The following is a 22,966-nucleotide window of genomic DNA, read 5'->3' on the forward strand; positions in this document are numbered from 1 at the left end:
AACCAGTGTGAAAGTTATGGTCATTTCCACATTCCGAGCAACCTAGGCTTCACTCTAGGACGTTGCTCCACCAGATCGAATAGTTAGGTCCTTAGAAGTAGACGCCAGAAGCATAAAATACGATATAAATAAAACAGCTTTTCCATCGTATAAAAGGATTAATTGCAACCAGTTTGAACGTGATGGTCATTTCTCCTTTCCGGGCAACCTCGGCTTCACTCCAGGGCGTTGCTCCACTAGATCGAACAGCTAGGGCCTTAGAAGTCAACGCCAGAAGCATAAAATACAATATAAATACAACAGTTTTTCCATCGTATAAAACGAATAATTGCAACCAGTATGAAACTTATGGTCATTTCTACTTTCCGAGCAACCTAGGCTTCACCTCAGGGCGTTGTTCCACCAGATCGAATAGTTAGGGCCTAAGAAGTGAACGCCAGCAGCATAAAATACAATATAACTACAACAGTTCTTCCAACATATAAAACGAATAATTGCAACCAGTATGAAAGTTATGGTCATTTCCACGTTCCGGGCAACATAGGCTTCACTCTATGGCGTTCTTCCACCACATGGAATAGCTGCGGCCTCAGAAGTCAACGCCTGAAGCATAAAATACAATAAAAGTACAACAGTCTTTCCATCCTATAACAGGAATAATTGCAACCCTTGTGCAAGTGATGGTCATTTGTAGGTTCCAGGCAACCTAGGCTTCACTCTAGGGCGTTGTTCCACTAGATCGAATTGTTAGGGCCTAAGAAGTCAACGCGAGAAGCATACGATACTATATAAATATAACAGTTTTTCCATCGTATAGAACGAATAATAGCAACCAGTGTGAAAGTTATGGTCATTCCTACGTTCCGGGCAATCTAGGCTTCACTCTAGGGCGTTGCTCCACCAGATCAAACAGTTAGGGCCTTAGAAGTCAACGCCCGAAGCATAAAATACAAAATAAATAGAACAGTTTTTCCATTGTGTAAAACGAATAATTGCAACCAGTGTAAAAGTTATGGTCATTTCTGCGTTCCGGGCAACCTAGGCTTCACCCTAGGGCGTTGTTCCACCAGATCGAATAGTTAGGGCCTAAGAAGTGAACGCCAGAAGCATAAAATACAATATAAATATAACAGTTTTTCCATCGTATAACAGGATTAATTGCAACCAGTTTGAAAGTGATGGTCATTTCTCCTTTCCGGGCAACCTAGGCTTTACTCTAGGGCGTTGCTCCACCAGATCGAATAGCTAGGGCCTTAGAAGTCAACGCCAGAAGCATAAAATACAATATAAATACAACAGTTTTTCCATCGTATAAAACGAATAATTGCAACCAGTATGAAACTTATGGTCATTTCTACTTTCCGAGCAACCTAGGCTTCACCCTAGGGCGTTGCTCCAACAGATTGAATAGTTAGGGCCTTAGAAGTCAACGCCCGAAGCATAAAATGCAATAAAAATACAACAGTGTTTCCATCGTATAAAACGAATAATTGCAACCAGTATGAAACTTAAGGTCATTTCTACTTTCCGAGCAAGCTAGGCTTCACCCTAGGGCGTTGCTCCAACACATTGAATTGTTAGGACCTTAGAAGTGAACGCCCGAACCATAAAATGCAAAAAAAATACAACAGTGTTTCCATCATATAACAGGAATAATTGCAACCAGTTTGAAAGTGATGGCCAATTCTACGTTCCGTGCAACCTAGGCTTCTCTCTGGGGCGTTGCTCCACCAGATCGAATAGATAGTGCCTTAGAAGTCAACGCCAGAGGCATAAAATACAATATAAATACAACAGCGTTTCCATCGTATAAAACGAATAATTGCAACCAGTGTGAAAGTTATGGTCATTTCCACATTCCGAGCAACCTAGGCTTCACTCTAGGACGTTGCTCCACCAGATCGAATAGTTAGGTCCTTAGAAGTAAACGCCAGAAGCATAAAATACGATATAAATAAAACAGCTTTTCCATCGTATAAAAGGATTAATTGCAACCAGTTTGAACGTGATGGTCATTTCTCCTATCCGGGCAACCTAGGCTTCACTCTAGGGCGTTGCTCCACTAGATCGAACAGCTAGGGCCTTAGAAGTCAACGCCAGAAGCATAAAATACAATATAAATACAACAGTTTTTCCATCGTATAAAACGAATGATTGCAACCAGTATGAAACTTATGGTCATTTCTACTTTCCGAGCAACCTAGGCTTCACCCTAGGGCGTTGCTCCAACAGATTGAATAGCTAGGGCCTTAGAAGTCAATGCCCGAAGCATAAAATGCATTAAAAATACAACAGTTTTTCCATCACATAACAGGAATAATTGCAACCAGTTTGAAAGTGATGGTCATTTCTACGTTCCGGGAAACCTCAGCTTCACTCTAGGGCGTTGCTCCGCCAGATCGAGTAGTTAGTGCATTAAAAGTGAACGCCAGAAGCATAAAATACAATATAAATAGAACAGTTTTTCCATCGTATAAAACGAATAATAGCAACCAGTGTGAAAGTTATGGTCATTTCTACGTTCCGGCAACCTAGGCTTCACCTCAGGGCGTTGTTCCACCAGATCGAATAGTTAGGGCCTAAGAAGTGAACGCCAGCAGCATAAAATACAATATAACTACAACAGTTCTTCCAACATATAAAACGAATAATTGCAACCAGTATGAAAGTTATGGTCATTTCCACGTTCCGGGCAACATAGGCTTCACTCTATGGCGTTCTTCCACCACATGGAATAGCTGCGGCCTCAGAAGTCAACGCCTGAAGCATAAAATACAATAAAAGTACAACAGTCTTTCCATCCTATAACAGGAATAATTGCAACCCTTGTGCAAGTGATGGTCATTTGTAGGTTCCAGGCAACCTAGGCTTCACTCTAGGGCGTTGTTCCACTAGATCGAATTGTTAGGGCCTAAGAAGTCAACGCCAGAAGCATAAAATACAATATAAGTACAACAGTTTTTCCATCGTATAAAATGAATAATTGCAAACATTGCGAAAGTAATGGTCATTCCACGTTCCGGGCAACCTAGGCTTCACTCTAGGGCGTTGCTCCACCAGATCAAACAGCTAGGGCCTTAGAAGTAAACGCCTGAAGCATAAAATACAAAATAAATAGAACAGTTTTTCTATTGTATAAAACGAATAATTGCTACGAGTGTAAAAGTTATGGTCAGTTCTACGTTCCGGGCAACCTAGGCCTCACTCTAGGTCGCTTTTCCACCAGATTGAATAGTTAGTGCCTTAGAAGTCAACGCCAGAAGCATAAAATACAATATAAATACAACAGTTTTTCCATCGTATAAAACGAATAATTGCAACCAGTATGAAACTTATCGACATTTCTACTTTCCGAGCAACCTAGGCTTTACCCTAGGGCGTTGCTCCAACAGATTGAATAGTTAGGGCCTTAGAAGTCAACACCCGAACCATAAAATGCAAAAAAAAAACAGCAGTGTTTCCATCATATAACAGGAATAATTGCAACCAGTTTGAAAGTGATGGCCAATTCTACGTTCCGTGCAACCTAGGCTTCTCTCTAGGGCGTTGCTCCACCAGATCGAATAGATAGTGCCTTAGAAGTCAACGCCAGAGGCATAAAATACAATATAAATACAACAGCGTTTCCATCGTATAAAACGAATAATTGCAACCAGTGTGAAAGTTATGGTCATTTCCACATTCCGAGCAACCTAGGCTTCACTCTAGGACGTTGCTCCACCAGATCGAATAGTTAGGTCCTTAGAAGTAAACGCCAGAAGCATAAAATACGATATAAATAAAACAGCTTTTCCATCGTATAAAAGGATTAATTGCAACCAGTTTGAACGTGATGGTCATTTCTCCTTTCCGGGCAACCTCGGCTTCACTCCAGGGCGTTGCTCCACTAGATCGAACAGCTAGGGCCTTAGAAGTCAACGCCAGAAGCATAAAATACAATATAAATACAACAGTTTTTCCATCGTATAAAACGAATAATTGCAACCAGTATGAAACTTATGGTCATTTCTACTTTCCGAGCAACCTAGGCTTCACCTCAGGGCGTTGTTCCACCAGATCGAATAGTTAGGGCCTAAGAAGTGAACGCCAGCAGCATAAAATACAATATAACTACAACAGTTCTTCCAACATATAAAACGAATAATTGCAACCAGTATGAAAGTTATGGTCATTTCCACGTTCCGGGCAACATAGGCTTCACTCTATGGCGTTCTTCCACCACATGGAATAGCTGCGGCCTCAGAAGTCAACGCCTGAAGCATAAAATACAATAAAAGTACAACAGTCTTTCCATCCTATAACAGGAATAATTGCAACCCTTGTGCAAGTGATGGTCATTTGTAGGTTCCAGGCAACCTAGGCTTCACTCTAGGGCGTTGTTCCACTAGATCGAATTGTTAGGGCCTAAGAAGTCAACGCGAGAAGCATAAGATACTATATAAATATAACAGTTTTTCCATCGTATAGAACGAATAATAGCAACCAGTGTGAAAGTTATGGTCATTCCTACGTTCCGGGCAACCTAGGCTTCACTCTAGGGCGTTGCTCCACCAGATCAAACAGTTAGGGCCTTAGAAGTCAACGCCCGAAGCATAAAATACAAAATAAATAGAACAGTTTTTCCATTGTGTAAAACGAATAATTGCAACCAGTGTAAAAGTTATGGTCATTTCTGCGTTCCGGGCAACCTAGGCTTCACCCTAGGGCGTTGTTCCACCAGATCGAATAGTTAGGGCCTAAGAAGTGAACGCCAGAAGCATAAAATACAATATAAATATAACAGTTTTTCCATCGTATAACAGGATTAATTGCAACCAGTTTGAAAGTGATGGTCATTTCTCCTTTCCGGGCAACCTAGGCTTTACTCTAGGGCGTTGCTCCACCAGATCGAATAGCTAGGGCCTTAGAAGTCAACGCCAGAAGCATAAAATACAATATAAATACAACAGTTTTTCCATCGTATAAAACGAATAATTGCAACCAGTATGAAACTTATGGTCATTTCTACTTTCCGAGCAACCTAGGCTTCACCCTAGGGCGTTGCTCCAACAGATTGAATAGTTAGGGCCTTAGAAGTCAACGCCCGAAGCATAAAATGCAATAAAAATACAACAGTGTTTCCATCGTATAAAACGAATAATTGCAACCAGTATGAAACTTAAGGTCATTTCTACTTTCCGAGCAAGCTAGGCTTCACCCTAGGGCGTTGCTCCAACACATTGAATTGTTAGGACCTTAGAAGTGAACGCCCGAACCATAAAATGCAAAAAAAATACAACAGTGTTTCCATCATATAACAGGAATAATTGCAACCAGTTTGAAAGTGATGGCCAATTCTACGTTCCGTGCAACCTAGGCTTCTCTCTGGGGCGTTGCTCCACCAGATCGAATAGATAGTGCCTTAGAAGTCAACGCCAGAGGCATAAAATACAATATAAATACAACAGCGTTTCCATCGTATAAAACGAATAATTGCAACCAGTGTGAAAGTTATGGTCATTTCCACATTCCGAGCAACCTAGGCTTCACTCTAGGACGTTGCTCCACCAGATCGAATAGTTAGGTCCTTAGAAGTAAACGCCAGAAGCATAAAATACGATATAAATAAAACAGCTTTTCCATCGTATAAAAGGATTAATTGCAACCAGTTTGAACGTGATGGTCATTTCTCCTTTCCGGGCAACCTAGGCTTCACTCTAGGGCGTTGCTCCACTAGATCGAACAGCTAGGGCCTTAGAAGTCAACGCCAGAAGCATAAAATACAATATAAATACAACAGTTTTTCCATCGTATAAAACGAATGATTGCAACCAGTATGAAACTTATGGTCATTTCTACATTCCGAGCAACCTAGGCTTCACCCTAGGGCGTTGCTCCAACAGATTGAATAGCTAGGGCCTTAGAAGTCAATGCCCGAAGCATAAAATGCATTAAAAATACAACAGTTTTTCCATCACATAACAGGAATAATTGCAACCAGTTTGAAAGTGATGGTCATTTCTACGTTCCGGGAAACCTCAGCTTCACTCTAGGGCGTTGCTCCGCCAGATCGAGTAGTTAGTGCATTAAAAGTGAACGCCAGAAGCATAAAATACAATATAAATAGAACAGTTTTTCCATCGTATAAAACGAATAATAGCAACCAGTGTGAAAGTTATGGTCATTTCTACGTTCCGGCAACCTAGGCTTCACCTCAGGGCGTTGTTCCACCAGATCGAATAGTTAGGGCCTAAGAAGTGAACGCCAGCAGCATAAAATACAATATAACTACAACAGTTCTTCCAACATATAAAACGAATAATTGCAACCAGTATGAAAGTTATGGTCATTTCCACGATCCGGGCAACATAGGCTTCACTCTATGGCGTTCTTCCACCACATGGAATAGCTGCGGCCTCAGAAGTCAACGCCTGAAGCATAAAATACAATAAAAGTACAACAGTCTTTCCATCCTATAACAGGAATAATTGCAACCCTTGTGCAAGTGATGGTCATTTGTAGGTTCCAGGCAACCTAGGCTTCACTCTAGGGCGTTGTTCCACTAGATCGAATTGTTAGGGCCTAAGAAGTCAACGCGAGAAGCATAAGATACTATATAAATATAACAGTTTTTCCATCGTATAGAACGAATAATAGCAACCAGTGTGAAAGTTATGGTCATTCCTACGTTCCGGGCAACCTAGGCTTCACTCTAGGGCGTTGCTCCGCCAGATCGAGTAGTTAGTGCATTAAAAGTGAACGCCAGAAGCATAAAATACAATATAAATAGAACAGTTTTTCCATCGTATAAAACGAATAATAGCAACCAGTGTGAAAGTTATGGTCATTTCTGTGTTCCGGGCAACCTAGGCTTCACCCTAGGGCGTTGTTCCACCAGATCGAATAGTTAGGGCCTAAGAAATCAACGCCAGAAGCATACTATACAATATAAATACAACAGTTTTTCCATCGTATAAAACGAATAATTGCAACCAGTATGAAAGTTAACGTCATTTCTTCTTTCCGGCCAACCTAGGCATCACTCTATTGCGTTGCTCCAACAGATTGAATAGTTAGGACCTTAGAAGTCAATGCCCGAAGCATAAAATGCAATAAAAATACAACAGTTTTTCCATCATATAACAGGAATAATTGCAACCAGATTGAAAGTGATGGTCATTTCAACGTTCCGGGCAACCTAGGCTTCACTCTAGGGCGTTGCTCCACCAGATCGAATAGTTAGAGCCTTAGAAGTCAACGCCAGAAGCATAAAATACAATATAAATAAAATAGTATTTCCATCGTATAAAACGAATAATAGCTACCAGTAGGGAAGTGATGGTCATTTCTACGTTCCGGGCAACCTAGGCTTCACCCCAGGGCGTTGTTCCACCAGATCGAATAGTTAGGGCCTTAGAAGTCAACGCCCGAAGCATAAAATACAAAATAAATAGAAAAGTTTTTCCATCGTATAAAACGAATAATAGCAACCAGTGTGAAAGTTATGGTCATTTCTACGTTCCGGCAAGCTAGGCTTCTCCCCAGGGCGTTGTTCCACCAGATCGAATGGTTAGGGCCTAAGAAGTGAACGCCAGCAGCATAAAATACAATATAAATACAACAGTTCTTCCATCATATAAAACGAATAATTGCATCCAGTATGAAAGTTATGGTCATTTCTACGTTCCGGGCAACCTAGGCTTCACTCTATGGCGTTCTTCCGCCACATCGAATAGCTGCGGCCTCAGAAGTCAACGCCTGAAGCATAAAATACAATAGAAATACAACAGTATTTCCATCCTATAACAGGAATAATTGCAACCCTTGTGAAAGTGATGGTCATTTATACGTTCCAGGCAACCTAGGCTTCACTCTAGGGCGTTGTCCCACCAGATCGAATTGTTAGGGCCAAAGAAGTCAACGCCAGAAGCATAAGATACAATATAAATATAACAGTTTTTCCAGCGTATAAAACGAATAATTGCAACCAGTATGAAACTTATGGTCATTTCTACTTTCCGAGCAACCTAGGCTTCACCCTAGGGCGTTGCTCCAACAGATTGAATAGTTAGGGCCTTAGAAGTCAACGCCCGAAGCATAAAATGCAATAAAAATACAACAGTGTTTCCATCGTATAAAACGAATAATTGCAACCAGTATGAAACTTAAGGTCATTTCTACTTTCCGAGCAAGCTAGGCTTCACCCTAGGGCGTTGCTCCAACACATTGAATTGTTAGGACCTTAGAAGTGAACGCCCGAACCATAAAATGCAAAAAAAATACAACAGTGTTTCCATCGTATAAAACGAATAATTGCAACCAGTATGAAACTTATGGTCATTTCTACTTTCCGAGCAACCTAGGCTTCACCCTAGGGCGTTGCTCCAACAGATTGAATAGTTAGGGCCTTAGAAGTCAACGCCCGAAGCATAAAATGCAATAAAAATACAACAGTGTTTCCATCGTATAAAACGAATGATTGCAACCAGTATGAAACTTATGGTCATTTCTACTTTCCGAGCAACCTAGGCTTCACCCTAGGGCGTTGCTCCAACAGATTGAATAGCTAGGGCCTTAGAAGTGAATGCCCGAAGCATAAAATGCAATAAAAATACAACAGTTTTTCCATCATATAAAACGAGTAATTGCAACCAGTATGAAAGTTGTGGTCATTTCTACTTTCCGGGCAACCTAGGCTACACCCTAGGGCGTTGCTCCAACAGATTGAATAGTTAGGGCCTAAGAAGTGAACGCCAGAAGCATAAAATACAATATAAATACAACATATTTTCCATCATATAAAACGAGTAATTGCAACCAGTATGAAAGTTGTGGACATTTCTACTTTCCGGTCAAACTAGGCTACACCCTAGGGCGTTGCTCCAACAGATTCAATAGTTAGGGCCTTAGAAGTGAATGCCCGAAGCATAAAATGCAATAAAAATACAACAGTTTTTCCATCATATAAAACGAGTAATTGCAACCAGTATGAAAGTTGTGGTCATTTCTACTTTCCGGGCAACCTAGGCTACACCCTAGGGCGTTGCTCCAACAGATTGAATAGTTAGGGCATTAGGGGTCAACGCCAGAAGCATAAAATGCAATAAAAATACAACAGTTTTTCCATCATATAAAACGAGTAATTGCAACCAGTATGAAAGTTGTGGTCATTTCTACTTTCCGGGCAACCTAGGCTACACCCTAGGGCGTTGCTCCAACAGATTGAATAGTTAGGGCATTAGGGGTCAACGCCAGAAGCATAAAATACAATATAAATACAACAGTTTTTCCAGCGTATAAAACGAATAATTGCAACCAGTATGAAACTTATGGTCATTTCTACTTTCCGAGCAACCTAGGCTTCACCCTAGGGCGTTGCTCCAACAGATTGAATAGTTAGGGCCTTAGAAGTCAACGCCCGAAGCATAAAATGCAATAAAAATACAACAGTGTTTCCATCGTATAAAACGAATAATTGCAACCAGTATGAAACTTAAGGTCATTTCTACTTTCCGAGCAAGCTAGGCTTCACCCTAGGGCGTTGCTCCAACACATTGAATTGTTAGGACCTTAGAAGTGAACGCCCGAACCATAAAATGCAAAAAAAATACAACAGTGTTTCCATCATATAACAGGAATAATTGCAACCAGTTTGAAAGTGATGGCCAATTCTACGTTCCGTGCAACCTAGGCTTCTCTCTAGGGCGTTGCTCCACCAGATCGAATAGATAGTGCCTTAGAAGTCAACGCCAGAGGCATAAAATATAATATAAATACAACAGCGTTTCCATCGTATAAAACGAATAATTGCAACCAGTGTGAAAGTTATGGTCATTTCCACATTCCGAGCAACCTAGGCTTCACTCTAGGACGTTACTCCACCAGATCGAATAGTTAGGTCCTTAGAAGTAAACGCCAGAAGCATAAAATACGATATAAATAAAACAGCTTTTCCATCGTATAAAAGGATTAATTGCAACCAGTTTGAACGTGATGGTCATTTCTCCTTTCCGGGCAACCCAGGCTTCACTCTAGGGCGTTGCTCCACTAGATCGAACAGCTAGGGCCTTAGAAGGCAACGCCAGAAGCATAAAATACAATATAAATACAACAGTTTTTCCATCGTATAAAACGAATGATTGCAACCAGTATGAAACTTATGGTCATTTCTACTTTCCGAGCAACCTAGGCTTCACCCTAGGGCGTTGCTCCAACAGATTGAATAGCTAGGGCCTTAGAAGTCAATGCCCGAAGCATAAAATGCATTAAAAATACAACAGTTTTTCCATCACATAACAGGAATAATTGCAACCAGTTTGAAAGTGATGGTCATTTCTACGTTCCGGGAAACCTCAGCTTCACTCTAGGGCGTTGCTCCGCCAGATCGAGTAGTTAGTGCATTAAAAGTCAACGCCAGAAGCATAAAATACAATATAAATAGAACAGTTTTTCCATCGTATAAAACGAATAACAGCAACCAGTGTGAAAGTTATGGTCATTTCTACGTTCCGGCAACCTAGGCTTCACCTCAGGGCGTTGTTCCACCAGATCGAATAGTTAGGGCCTAAGAAGTGAACGCCAGCAGCATAAAATACAATATAACTACAAAAGTTCTTCCAACATATAAAACGAATAATTGCAACCAGTATGAAAGTTATGGTCATTTCCACGTTCCGGGCAACATAGGCTTCACTCTATGGCGTTCTTCCACCACATGGAATAGCTGCGGCCTCAGAAGTCAACGCCTGAAGCATAAAATACAATAAAAGTACAACAGTCTTGCCATCCTATAACAGGAATAATTGCAACCCTTGTGCAAGTGATGGTCATTTGTAGGTTCCAGGCAACCTAGGCTTCACTCTAGGGCGTTGTTCCACTAGATCGAATTGTTAGGGCCTAAGAAGTCAACGCGAGAAGCATAAGATACTATATAAATATAACAGTTTTTCCATCGTATAGAACGAATAATAGCAACCAGTGTGAAAGTTATGGTCATTCCTACGTTCCGGGCAACCTAGGCTTCACTCTAGGGCGTTGCTCCACCAGATCAAACAGTTAGGGCCTTAGAAGTCAACGCCCGAAGCATAAAATACAAAATAAATAGAACAGTTTTTCCATTGTGTAAAACGAATAATTGCAACCAGTGTAAAAGTTATGGTCATTTCTGCGTTCCGGGCAACCTAGGCTTCACCCTAGGGCGTTGTTCCACCAGATCGAATAGTTAGGGCCTAAGAAGTGAACGCCAGAAGCATAAAATACAATATAAATACAACAGTTTTTCCATCATATAAAACGAGTAATTGCAACCAGTATGAAAGTTGTGGTCATTTCTACTTTCCGGGCAACCTAGGCTACACCCTAGGGCGTTGCTCCAACAGATTGAATAGTTATGGCATTACGAGTCAACGCCAGAAGCATAAAATACAATATAAATACAACAGTTTTTCCATCGTATAAAAGGATTAATTGCAACCAGTTTGAAAGTGATGGTCATTTCTACGTTCCGGGCAACCTAGGCATCACTCTAGGGCGTTGCTCCACCAGATCGAATTGTTAGGGCCTAAGAAGTCAACGCCAGAAGCATAAAATACAATATAAGTACAACAGTTTTTCCATCGTATAAAATGAATAATTGCAAACATTGCGAAAGTAATGGTCATTCCACGTTCCGGGCAACCTAGGCTTCACTCTAGGGCGTTGCTCCACCAGATCAAACAGCTAGGGCCTTAGAAGTCAACGCCCGAAGCATAAAATACAAAATAAATAGAACAGTTTTTCTATTGTATAAAACGAATAATTGCTACCAGTGTAAAAGTTATGGTCAGTTCTACGTTCCGGGCAACCTAGGCCTCACTCTAGGTCGTCTTTCCACCAGATCGAATTGTTAGGGCCTAAGAAGTCAACGCCAGAAGCATAAGATACAATATAAATATAACAGTTTTTCCATCGTATAGAACGAATAATAGCAACCAGTGTGAAAGTTAACGTCATTTCTACTTTCCGGGCAACCTAGGCTTCACCCTCGGGCGTTGCTCCAACAGATTGAATAGTTAGGTCCTTAGAAGTCAACGCACGATGCATAATATACAAAATAGATAGAACAGTTTTTCCATCGTGTAAAACGAATAATTGCTACCGGTGTGAAAGTTATGGTCATTTCTATGTTCCGGTCAACCTAGGCTACACCATAGGGCGTTGTTCCACCAGATCGAATAGTTAGGGCCTAAGAAGTGAACGCCAGAAGCATGAAATACAATATAAATATAACAGTTTTTCCATTATATAAAACGAATAATTGCAACCAGTATGAAAGCTATGGTCATTTCTACTTTACGGGCAACCTAGGCTACACCCTAGGGCGTTGCTCCACCAGATCGAATAGATAGTGCCTTAGAAGTCAACGCCAGAGGGATAAAATACAATATAAATACAACAGCGTTTCCATCGTATAAAACGAATAATAGCTACCAGTAGGGAAGTGATGGTCATTTCTACGTTCCGGGCAACCTAGGCTTCACTCTATGTCGTTGCTCCACCAGATCAAACAGTTAGGGCCTTAGAAGTCAACGCCCGAAGCATAAAATGCAAAATAAACAGAACAGTTTTTCCATTGTATAAAACGTATAATTGCTACCAGTGTGAAAGTTATGGTCATTTCTACGTTCCGGGCAACCTAGGCCTCAGTCTAGGGTGTTGTTCCACCAGAATGAATAGTTAGGGCCTAAGAAATCAACGCCAGAAGCATACTATACAATATAAATATAACAGTTTTTCCATCGTATAAAACGAATAATTGCAACCAGTATGAAAGTTAACGTCATTTCTTCTTTCCGGCCAACCTAGGCATCACTCTATTGCGTTGCTCCAACAGATTGAATAGTTAGGACCTTAGAAGTCAATGCCCGAAGCATAAAATGCAATAAAAATACAACAGTTTTTCCATCATATAACAGGAATAATTGCAACCAGATTGAAAGTGATGGTCATTTCAACGTTCCGGGCAACCTAGGCTTCACTCTAGGGCGTTGCTCCACCAGATCGAATAGTTAGAGCCTTAGAAGTCAACGCCAGAAGCATAAAATACAATATAAATAAAATAGTATTTCCATCGTATAAAACGAATAATAGCTACCAGTAGGGAAGTGATGGTCATTTCTACGTTCCGGGCAACCTAGGCTTCACCCCAGGGCGTTGTTCCACCAGATCGAATAGTTAGGGCCTTAGAAGTCAACGCCCGAAGCATAAAATACAAAATAAATAGAAAAGTTTTTCCATCGTATAAAACGAATAATAGCAACCAGTGTGAAAGTTATGGTCATTTCTACGTTCCGGCAACCTAGGCTTCTCCCCAGGGCGTTGTTCCACCAGATCGAATGGTTAGGGCCTAAGAAGTGAACGCCAGCAGCATAAAATACAATATAAATACAACAGTTCTTCCATCATATAAAACAAATAATTGCATCCAGTATGAAAGTTATGGTCATTTCTACGTTCCGGGCAACCTAGGCTTCACTCTATGGCGTTCTTCCGCCACATCGAATAGCTGCGGCCTCAGAAGTCAACGCCTGAAGCATAAAATACAATAGAAATACAACAGTATTTCCATCCTATAACAGGAATAATTGCAACCCTTGTGAAAGTGATGGTCATTTATACGTTCCAGGCAACCTAGGCTTCACTCTAGGGCGTTGTCCCACCAGATCGAATTGTTAGGGCCAAAGAAGTCAACGCCAGAAGCATAAGATACAATATAAATATAACAGTTTTTCCATCGTATAGAACGAATAATAGCAACCAGTGTGAAAGTTATGGTCATTTCTACGTTCCGGGCAACCTAGGCTTCACCATAGGGCGTTGTTCCACCAGATCGAATAGTTAGGGCCTAAGAAGTGAACGCCAGAAGCATAAAATACAATATAAATATAACAGTTTTTCCATCATATAAAACGAATAATAACAACCAGTATGAAAGTTGTGGTCATTTCTACTTTCCGGGCAACCTAGGCTACACCCTAGGGCGTTGCTCCAACAGATTGAACAGTTAGGGCATTAGGGGTCAACGCCAGAAGCATAAAATACAATATAAATACAACAGTTTTTCCAGCGTATAAAACGAATAATTGCAACCAGTATGAAAGTTAACGTCATTTCTTCTTTCCGGGCAACCTAGGCATCACTCTATTGCGTTGCTCCAACAGATTGTATAGTTAGGACCTTAGAAGTCAATGCCCGAAGCATAAAATGCAATAAAAATACAACAGTTTTTCCATCATATAACAGGAATAATTGCAACCAGTTTGAAAGTGATGGTCATTTCAACCTTCCGGGCAACCTAGGCTTCACTCTAGGGCGTTGCTCCACCAGATCGAATAGTTAGAGCCTTAGAAGTCAACGCCAGAAGCAAAAAATACAATATAAATAAAACAGTTTTTCCATCGTATAAAAGGAATAATAGCTACCAGTAGGGAAGTGATGGTCATTCCTACGTTCCGGGCAACCTAGGCTTCACTCTATGGCGTTGCTCCACCAGATCAAACAGTTAGGGCCTTAGAAGTCAACGCCCGAAGCATAAAATGCAAAATAAACAGAACAGTTTTTCCATTGTATAAAACGTATAATTGCTACCAGTGTGAAAGTTATGGTCATTTCTACGTTCCGGGCAACCTAGGCCTCAGTCTAGGGTGTTGTTCCACCAGAATGAATAGTTAGGGCCTAAGAAATCAACGCCAGAAGCATACTATACAATATAAATATAACAGTTTTCCCATCGTATAAAACGAATAATTACAACCAGTGTGAATGTTATGGTCATTTTTACATTCCGAGCAACCTAGGCTTCACTCTAGGGCGTTGCTCCACCAGATCGAATAGATAGTGCCTTAGAAGTCAACGCCAGAAGCTTAAAATACAATATAAATACAACAGTTTTTCCGTCGTATAGAACGAATAATAGCAACCAGTGTGAAAGTTATGGTCAATTCTACGTTCCGGGCAAGCTAGGCTTCACTCTAGGGCGTTGCTCCACCAGATCAAACAGCTAGGGCCTTAGAAGTCAACGCCCGAAGCATAAAATACAAAATAAATAGAACAGTTTTTCCATTGTATAAAACGAATAATTGCTACCAGTGTAAAAGTTATGGTCAGCTCTACGTTCCGGGCAACCTAGGCCTCACTCTTTGTTGTTTTTCCAGCAGATCGAATTGTTAGGGCCTAAGAAGTCAACGCCAGAAGCATAAGATACAATATAAATATAACAGTTTTTCCATCGTATAGAACGAATAATAGCAACCAGTGTGAAAGTTAACGTCACTTCTACTTTCCGGGCAACCTAGGCTTCACCCTCGAGCGTTGCTCCAACAGATTGAATAGTTAGGGCCTTAGAAGTCAACGCCCGATCCACAAAATACAAAATAAATAGAACAGTTTTTCCATCGTGTAAAACGAATAATTGCTACCGGTGTGAAAGTTATGGTCATTTCTACGTTCCGGTCAACCTAGGCTTCACCATAGGGCGTTGTTCCACCAGATCGAATAGTTAGGGCCTTAGAAGTCAATGCCCGAAGCATAAAATGCATTAAAAATACAACAGTTTTTCCATCATATAACAGGAATAATTGCAACCAGTTTGAAAGTGATGGTCATTTCTACGTTCCGGGAAACCTCGGCTTCACTCTAGGGCGTTGCTCCGGCAGATCGAATAGTTAGTGCATTAAAAGTCAACGCCAGGAGCATATAATACAATATAAATACAACAGTTTTTCCATCGTATAAAACGAATAATAGCAACCTGTGTGAAAGTTATGGTCATTTCTACGTACCGGCAGCCTAGGCTTCACCCCAGGGCGTTGTTCCACCAGATCGAATAGTTAGGGCCTTAGAAGTCAACGCCCGCAGCATAAAATACAAAATAAATAGAACAGTTTTTCCATCGTATAAAACGAATAATAGCAACCAGTGTGAAAGTTATGGTCATTTCTACGTTCCGGCAACGTGGGCTTCACCCTTGGGCGTTGCTCCAACAGATTGAATAGTTAGGGCCTTAGAAGTCAATGCCAGAAGCATAAAATGCAATAAAAATACAACAGTTTTTCCGTCATATAACAGGAATAATTGCAACCAGTTTGAAAGTGATGGTCATTTCTACGTTCCGGGCAACCTAGGCTTCACTCTAGGGCGTTACTCCACCAGATCGAATAGTTAGGGCCTTAGAAGTCAACGCCAGAAGCATAAAATTCAATGAAGATGGAACAGTTTTTCCATCGTATAACAGGAGTAACTGCAAACAGTGTGAAAGTACTGGTCATTTCTACGTTACGGGTAACCTAGGCTTCACTCTAGGGCGTTGTTCCACCAGATCGAACAGTTGGGGCCTAAGAAGGCAACGCCAGAAGCATAATATACAATATAAATATAACAGATTTTCAATCGTATAAAGCGAATAATAGGAACCAGTGTGAAAGTTATGGTCATTTCTACGTTCCGGGCAACCTAGACTTCACCACAGGGCGTTGTTCCACCAGATCGAATAGTTAGGGCCTAAGAAGTGACCGCCAGCAGCATAAAATACAATTTGAATACAACAGTTTTTCCATGATATAAAACGAATAATTGCAACCAGTATGAAAGTTATGGTCATTTCTACTTTCCGGGCAACCTAGGCTACACCATAGGGCGTTGCTCCAACAGATTGAATAGTTAGGGCCTTAGAAGTCAATGCCCGAAGCATAAAATGCATTAAAAATACAACAGTTTTTCAATCATATAACAGGAATAATTGCAACCAGTTTGAAAGTGATGGTCATTTCTACGTTCCGGGAAACCTCGGCTTCACTCTAGGGCGTTACTCCGCCAGATCGAATAGTTAGTGCATTAAAAGTCAACGCCAGAAGCATATAATACAATATAAATACAACAGTTTTTCCATCGTATAAAACGAATAATAGCAACCAGTATGAAAGTTATGGTTATTTCTACGTTGCGGCAACCTAGGCTTCACTCTAGGGCGTTGTTCCACCAGATCGAATTGTTAGGGCCTAAGAAGTCAACGCCAGAAGCATAAGATACAATATAAATATAACAGTTTTTCCATCGTATAGAACGAATAATAGCAACCAGTGTGAAAGTTATGGTCATTTCTACGTTCCGGGCAACCTAGGCTTCACTCTAGGGCGTTGCTCCACCAGATCGAATAGTTAGGGCCTAAGAAGTGAACGCCAGAAGCATAAAATGCATTAAAAATACAACAGTTTTTCCATCATATAGAACGAATAATAGCAACCAGTGTGAAAGTTAACGTCACTTCTACTTTCCGGGCAACCTAGGCTTCACCCTCGAGCGTTGCTCCAACAGATTGAATAGTTAGGGCCTTAGAAGTCAACGCCCGATCCACAAAATACAAAATAAATAGAACAGTTTTTCCATCGTGTAAAACGAATAATTGCTACCGGTGTGAAAGTTATGGTCATTTATACGTTCCGGTCAACCTAGGCTTCACCATAGGGCGTTGTTCCACCAGATCGAATAGTTAGGGCCTAAGAAGTGAACGCCAGAAGCATAAAATACAATATAAATATAACAGTTTTTCCATCATATAAAACGAATAATAACAACCAGTATGAAAGCTATGGTCACTTCTACTTTACGGGCAACCTAGGCTACACCCTAGGGCGTTGCTCCACCAGATCGAATAGTTAGTGCCTTAGAAGTCAACGCCAGAAGCATAAAATACAACAAAAATACAACAGTTTTTCCATGATATAAAACGAATAATTGCAACCAGTATGAAAGTTATGGTCATTTCTACTTTCCGGGCAACCTAGGCTACACCCTAGGGCGTTGCTCCAACAGATTGAATAGTTAGGGCCTTAGAAGTCAATGCCCGAAGCATAAAATGCATTAAAAATACAACAGTTTTTCCATCATATAACAGGAATAATTGCAACCAGTTTGAAAGTGATGGTCATTTCTACGTTCCGGGAAACCTCGGCTTCACTCTAGGGCGTTGCTCCGGTAGATCGAATAGTTAGTGCATTAAAAGTCAACGCCAGGAGCATATAATACAATATAAATACAACAGTTTTTCCATCGTATAAAACGAATAATAGCAACCTGTGTGAAAGTTATGGTCATTTCTACGTACCGGCAGCCTAGGCTTCACCCCAGGGCGTTGTTCCACCAGATCGAATAGTTAGGGCCTTAGAAGTCAACGCCCGAAGCATAAAATACAAAATAAATAGAACAGTTTTTCCATCGTATAAAACGAATAATAGCAACCAGTGTGAAAGTTATGGTCATTTCTACGTTCCGGCAACCTAGGCTTCACCCTTGGGCGTTGCTCCAACAGATTGAATAGTTAGGGCCTTAGAAGTCAATGCCAGAAGCATAAAATGCAATAAAAATACAACAGTTTTTCCGTCATATAACAGGAATAATTGCAACCAGTTTGAAAGTGATGGTCATTTCTACGTTCCGGCAACCTAGGCTTCACTCTAGGGCGCTACTCCACCAGATCGAATAGTTAGGGCCTTAGAAGTCAACGCCAGAAGCATAAAATTCAATGAAGATGGAACAGTTTTTCCATCGTATAACAGGAGTAACTGCAAACAGTGTGAAAGTACTGGTCATTTCTACGTTACGGGTAACCTAGGCTTCACTCTAGGGCGTTGTTCCACCAGATCGAACAGTTGGGGCCTAAGAAGGCAACGCCAGAAGCATAATATACAATATAAATATAACAGATTTTCAATCGTATAAAGCGAATAATAGCAACCAGTGTGAAAGTTATGGTCATTTCTACGTTCCGGGCAACCTAGACTTCACCACAGGGCGTTGTTCCACCAGATCGAATAGTTAGGGCCTAAGAAGTGACCGCCAGCAGCATAAAATACAATTTGAATACAACAGTTTTTCCATGATATAAAACGAATAATTGCAACCAGTATGAAAGTTATGGTCATTTCTACTTTCCGGGCAACCTAGGCTACACCATAGGGCGTTGCTCCAACAGATTGAATAGTTAGGGCCTTAGAAGTCAATGCCCGAAGCATAAAATGCATTAAAAATACAACAGTTTTTCAATCATATAACAGGAATAATTGCAACCAGTTTGAAAGTGATGGTCATTTCTACGTTCCGGGAAACCTCGGCTTCACTCTAGGGCGTTACTCCGCCAGATCGAATAGTTAGTGCATTAAAAGTCAACGCCAGAAGCATATAATACAATATAAATACAACAGTTTTTCCATCGTATAAAACGAATAATAGCAACCAGTATGAAAGTTATGGTTATTTCTACGTTGCGGCAACCTAGGCTTCACTCTAGGGCGTTGTTCCACCAGATCGAATTGTTAGGGCCTAAGAAGTCAACGCCAGAAGCATAAGATACAATATAAATATAACAGTTTTTCCATCGTATAGAACGAATAATAGCAACCAGTGTGAAAGTTATGGTCATTTCTACGTTCCGGGCAACCTAGGCTTCACTCTAGGGCGTTGCTCCAACAGATTTAATAGTTAGGGCCTTAGAAGTCAATGCCCGGAGCATAAAATGCAATAAAAATACAACAGTTTTTCCATCGTATAAAAGGATCAATTGCAACCAGTTTGACAGTGATGGTCATTTCTACGTTCCGGGCAACCTAGGCTTCACTCTAGGGCGTTGCTCCACCAGATCGAATAGTTCGGGCCTTAGAAGTCAACGCCAGAATCATAAAATACAATAAAGATGCAACAGCTTTTCCACCGTATTAAGCGAATAATTTCAACCAGTGTGAATGTTATGGTCATTTCTACATTCCGAGCAACCTAGGCTTCACTCTAGGGCGTTGATCCAACAGATTGAATAGTTAGGGCCTTAGCAGTCAACGCCCGAAGCATAAAATACAATATAAATACAACAGTTTTTCCATCATATAACAGGAATAATTGCAACCAGTATGAAAGTTATGGCCATTTCTACGTTCCGGGCAACCTAGGCTTCACTCTATGGCGTTCTTCCACTACATCGAATAGCGGCGGCCTCAGAAGTCAACGCCTGAAGCATAAAATACAATAGAAATACAACAGTCTTTCCATCCTATAACAGGAATAAATGCAACCCTTGTGATAGTGATGGTCATTTGTACGTTCCAGGCAACCTAGGCTTCACTCTAGGGCGTTGCTCCACCAGATCGAATTGTTAGGGCCTAAGAAGTCAACGCCAGAAGCCTAAGGTACAATATAAATATAACAGTTTTTCCATCGTATAGATCGAATAATAGCAACCAGTGTGAAAGTTATGGTCATTTCTACGTTCCGGGCAACCTAGGCTTCACTCTAGGGCGTTGCTCCACCAGATCAAACAGTTAGGGCCTTAGAAGTCAACGCCCGAAGCATACAATACAAAATAAGTAGAACAGTTTTTCCATTGTATAAAACGAATAATTGCTACCAGTGTAAAAGTTATGGTCATTTCTACGTTCCGGGCAACCTAGGCTTCACTCTAGGGCGTTGCTCCACCAGATCGAATAGTTAGGGCCTTAGAAGTCAACGCCAGAAGCATAAAATTCAATACAGATGCAACAGTTTTTCCATCGTATAACAGGAGTAACTGCAAACAGTGTGAAAGTACTGGTCATTTCTACGTTCCGGGTAACCTAGGCTTCACTCTAGGGCGTTGTTCCACCAGAGCGAACAGTCAGGGCCTAAGAAGGCAACGCCAGAAGCATAAAATACAATATAAATATAACAGTTTTTCAATCGTATAAAGCGAATAATAGCAACCAGTGTGAAAGTTATGGTCATTTCTACGTTCCGCGCAACCTAGACTTCACTACAGGGCGTTGTTCCACCAGATCGAATAGTTAGGGCCTAAGAAGTGAACGCCAGCAGCATAAAATACAATATGAATACAACAGTTTTTCCATGATATAAAACGAATAATTGCAACCAGTATGAAAGTTATGGTCATTTCTACTTTCCGGGCAACCTAGGCTACACCCTAGGGCGTTGCTCCAACGGATTGAATAGTTAGGGCCTTAGAAGTCAATGCCCGAAGCATAAAATGCATTAAAAATACAACAGTTTTTCCATCATATAACAGGAATAATTGCAACCCTTGTGAAAGTGATGGTCATTTATACGTTCCAGGCAACATAGGCTTCACTCCAGGGCGTTGTTCCACCAGATCGAATTGTTAGGGCCTAAGAAGTCAACGCCAGAAGCATAAGATACAATATAAATATAACAGATTTTCCATCATATAAAACGAGTAATTGCAACCAGTATGAAAGTTGTGGTCATTTCTACTTTCCGGTCAAACTAGGCTACACCCTAGGGCGTTGCTCCAACAGATTCAATAGTTAGGGCCGTAGAAGTCAATGCCCGAAGCATAAAATGCAATAAAAATACAATAGTTTTTCCATCATATAACCGGAATAATTGCAACCAGCTTGAAAGTGATGGCCATTTCTACGTTCCGGGCAACCTAGGCTACACCCTAGGGCGTTGCTCCAACAGATTGAATAGTTCGGGCCTTAGAAGTCAATGCCCGAAGCATAAAATGCAATAAAAATACAACAGTTTTTCCATCATATAACCGGAATAATTGCAACCAGTTTGAAAGTGATGGTCATTTCTACGTTCCGGGCAACCTAGGCTACACCCTAGGGCGTTGCACCAACAGATTGAATAGTTAGGGCCTTAGAAGTCAACGCCAGAATCATAAAATACAATAAAGATGCAACAGCTTTTCCACCGTATTAAGCGAATAATTTCAACCAGTGTGAATGTTATGGTCATTTCTACATTCCGAGCAACCTAGGCTTCACTCTAGGGCGTTGATCCAACAGATTGAATAGTTAGGGCCTTAGCAGTCAACGCCCGAAGCATAAAATACAATATAAATACAACAGTTTTTCCATCATATAACACGAATAATTGCAACCAGTATGAAAGTTATGGTCATTTCTACGTTCCGGGCAACCTAGGCTTCACTCTATGGCGTTCTTCCACTACATCGAATAGGAACGGCCTCAGAAGACAACGCCAGAAGCATAAAATACAATAAAAATACAACTGTCTTTCCGTCCTATAACAGGAATAATTGCAACCCGTGTGAAAGTGATGGTCATTTGTACGTTCCAGGCAACCTAGGCTTCACTCTAGGGCGTTGTTCCACCAGATCGAATTGTTAGGGCCTAAGAACTCAACGCCAGTAGCATAAAATACAATATAAGTACAACAGTTTTGCCATCGTATAAAATGAATAATTGCAAACATTGCGAAGGTAATGGTCATTCCACGTTCCGGCCAACCTAGGCGTCACTCTAGTGCGTTGCTCCACCACATCTAATAGCTACGGCCTTAGACGTCAACGCCAGAAGCATAAAATACAATAAAAATACAACAGTTTTTCCATCGTATAAAACGAATAATTGCCACAAGTATGAAACTTATGGTCATTTCTACTTTCCGAGCAACCTAGGCTTCAACCCTAGGGCGTTGCTCCAACAGGTTGAATAGTTAGGGCCTTAGAAGACAACGCCCGAAGCATATAATACAAAATAAATAGAACAGTTTTTCCATTGTATAAAACGAATAATTGCTACCAATGTAAGAGTTATGGTCAGTTCTACGTTCCGGGCAACCTAGGCCTCACTCTTTGTTGTTTTTCCAGCAGATGGAATTGTTAGGGCCTAAGAAGTCAACGCCAGAAGCATAAGATACAATATAAATATAACAGTTTTTCTATCGTATAGAACGAATAATAGCAACCAGTGTGAAAGTTAACGTCATTTCTACTTTCCGGGCAACCTAGGCTTCACCCTCGAGCGTTGCTCCAACAGATTGAATAGTTAGGGCCTTAGAAGTCAACGCCCGATGCACAAAATACAAAATAAATAGAACAGTTGTTCCATCGTGTAAAACGAATAATTGCTACCGGTGTGAAAGTTATGGTCATTTCTACGTTCCGGTCAACCTGGGCTTCACCATAGGGCGTTGTTCCACC

This window comes from Calliopsis andreniformis, unplaced genomic scaffold, assembly GCF_051401765.1.
Source record: "Calliopsis andreniformis isolate RMS-2024a unplaced genomic scaffold, iyCalAndr_principal scaffold0017, whole genome shotgun sequence".
Lineage (NCBI taxonomy): Eukaryota > Metazoa > Arthropoda > Insecta > Hymenoptera > Andrenidae > Calliopsis > Calliopsis andreniformis.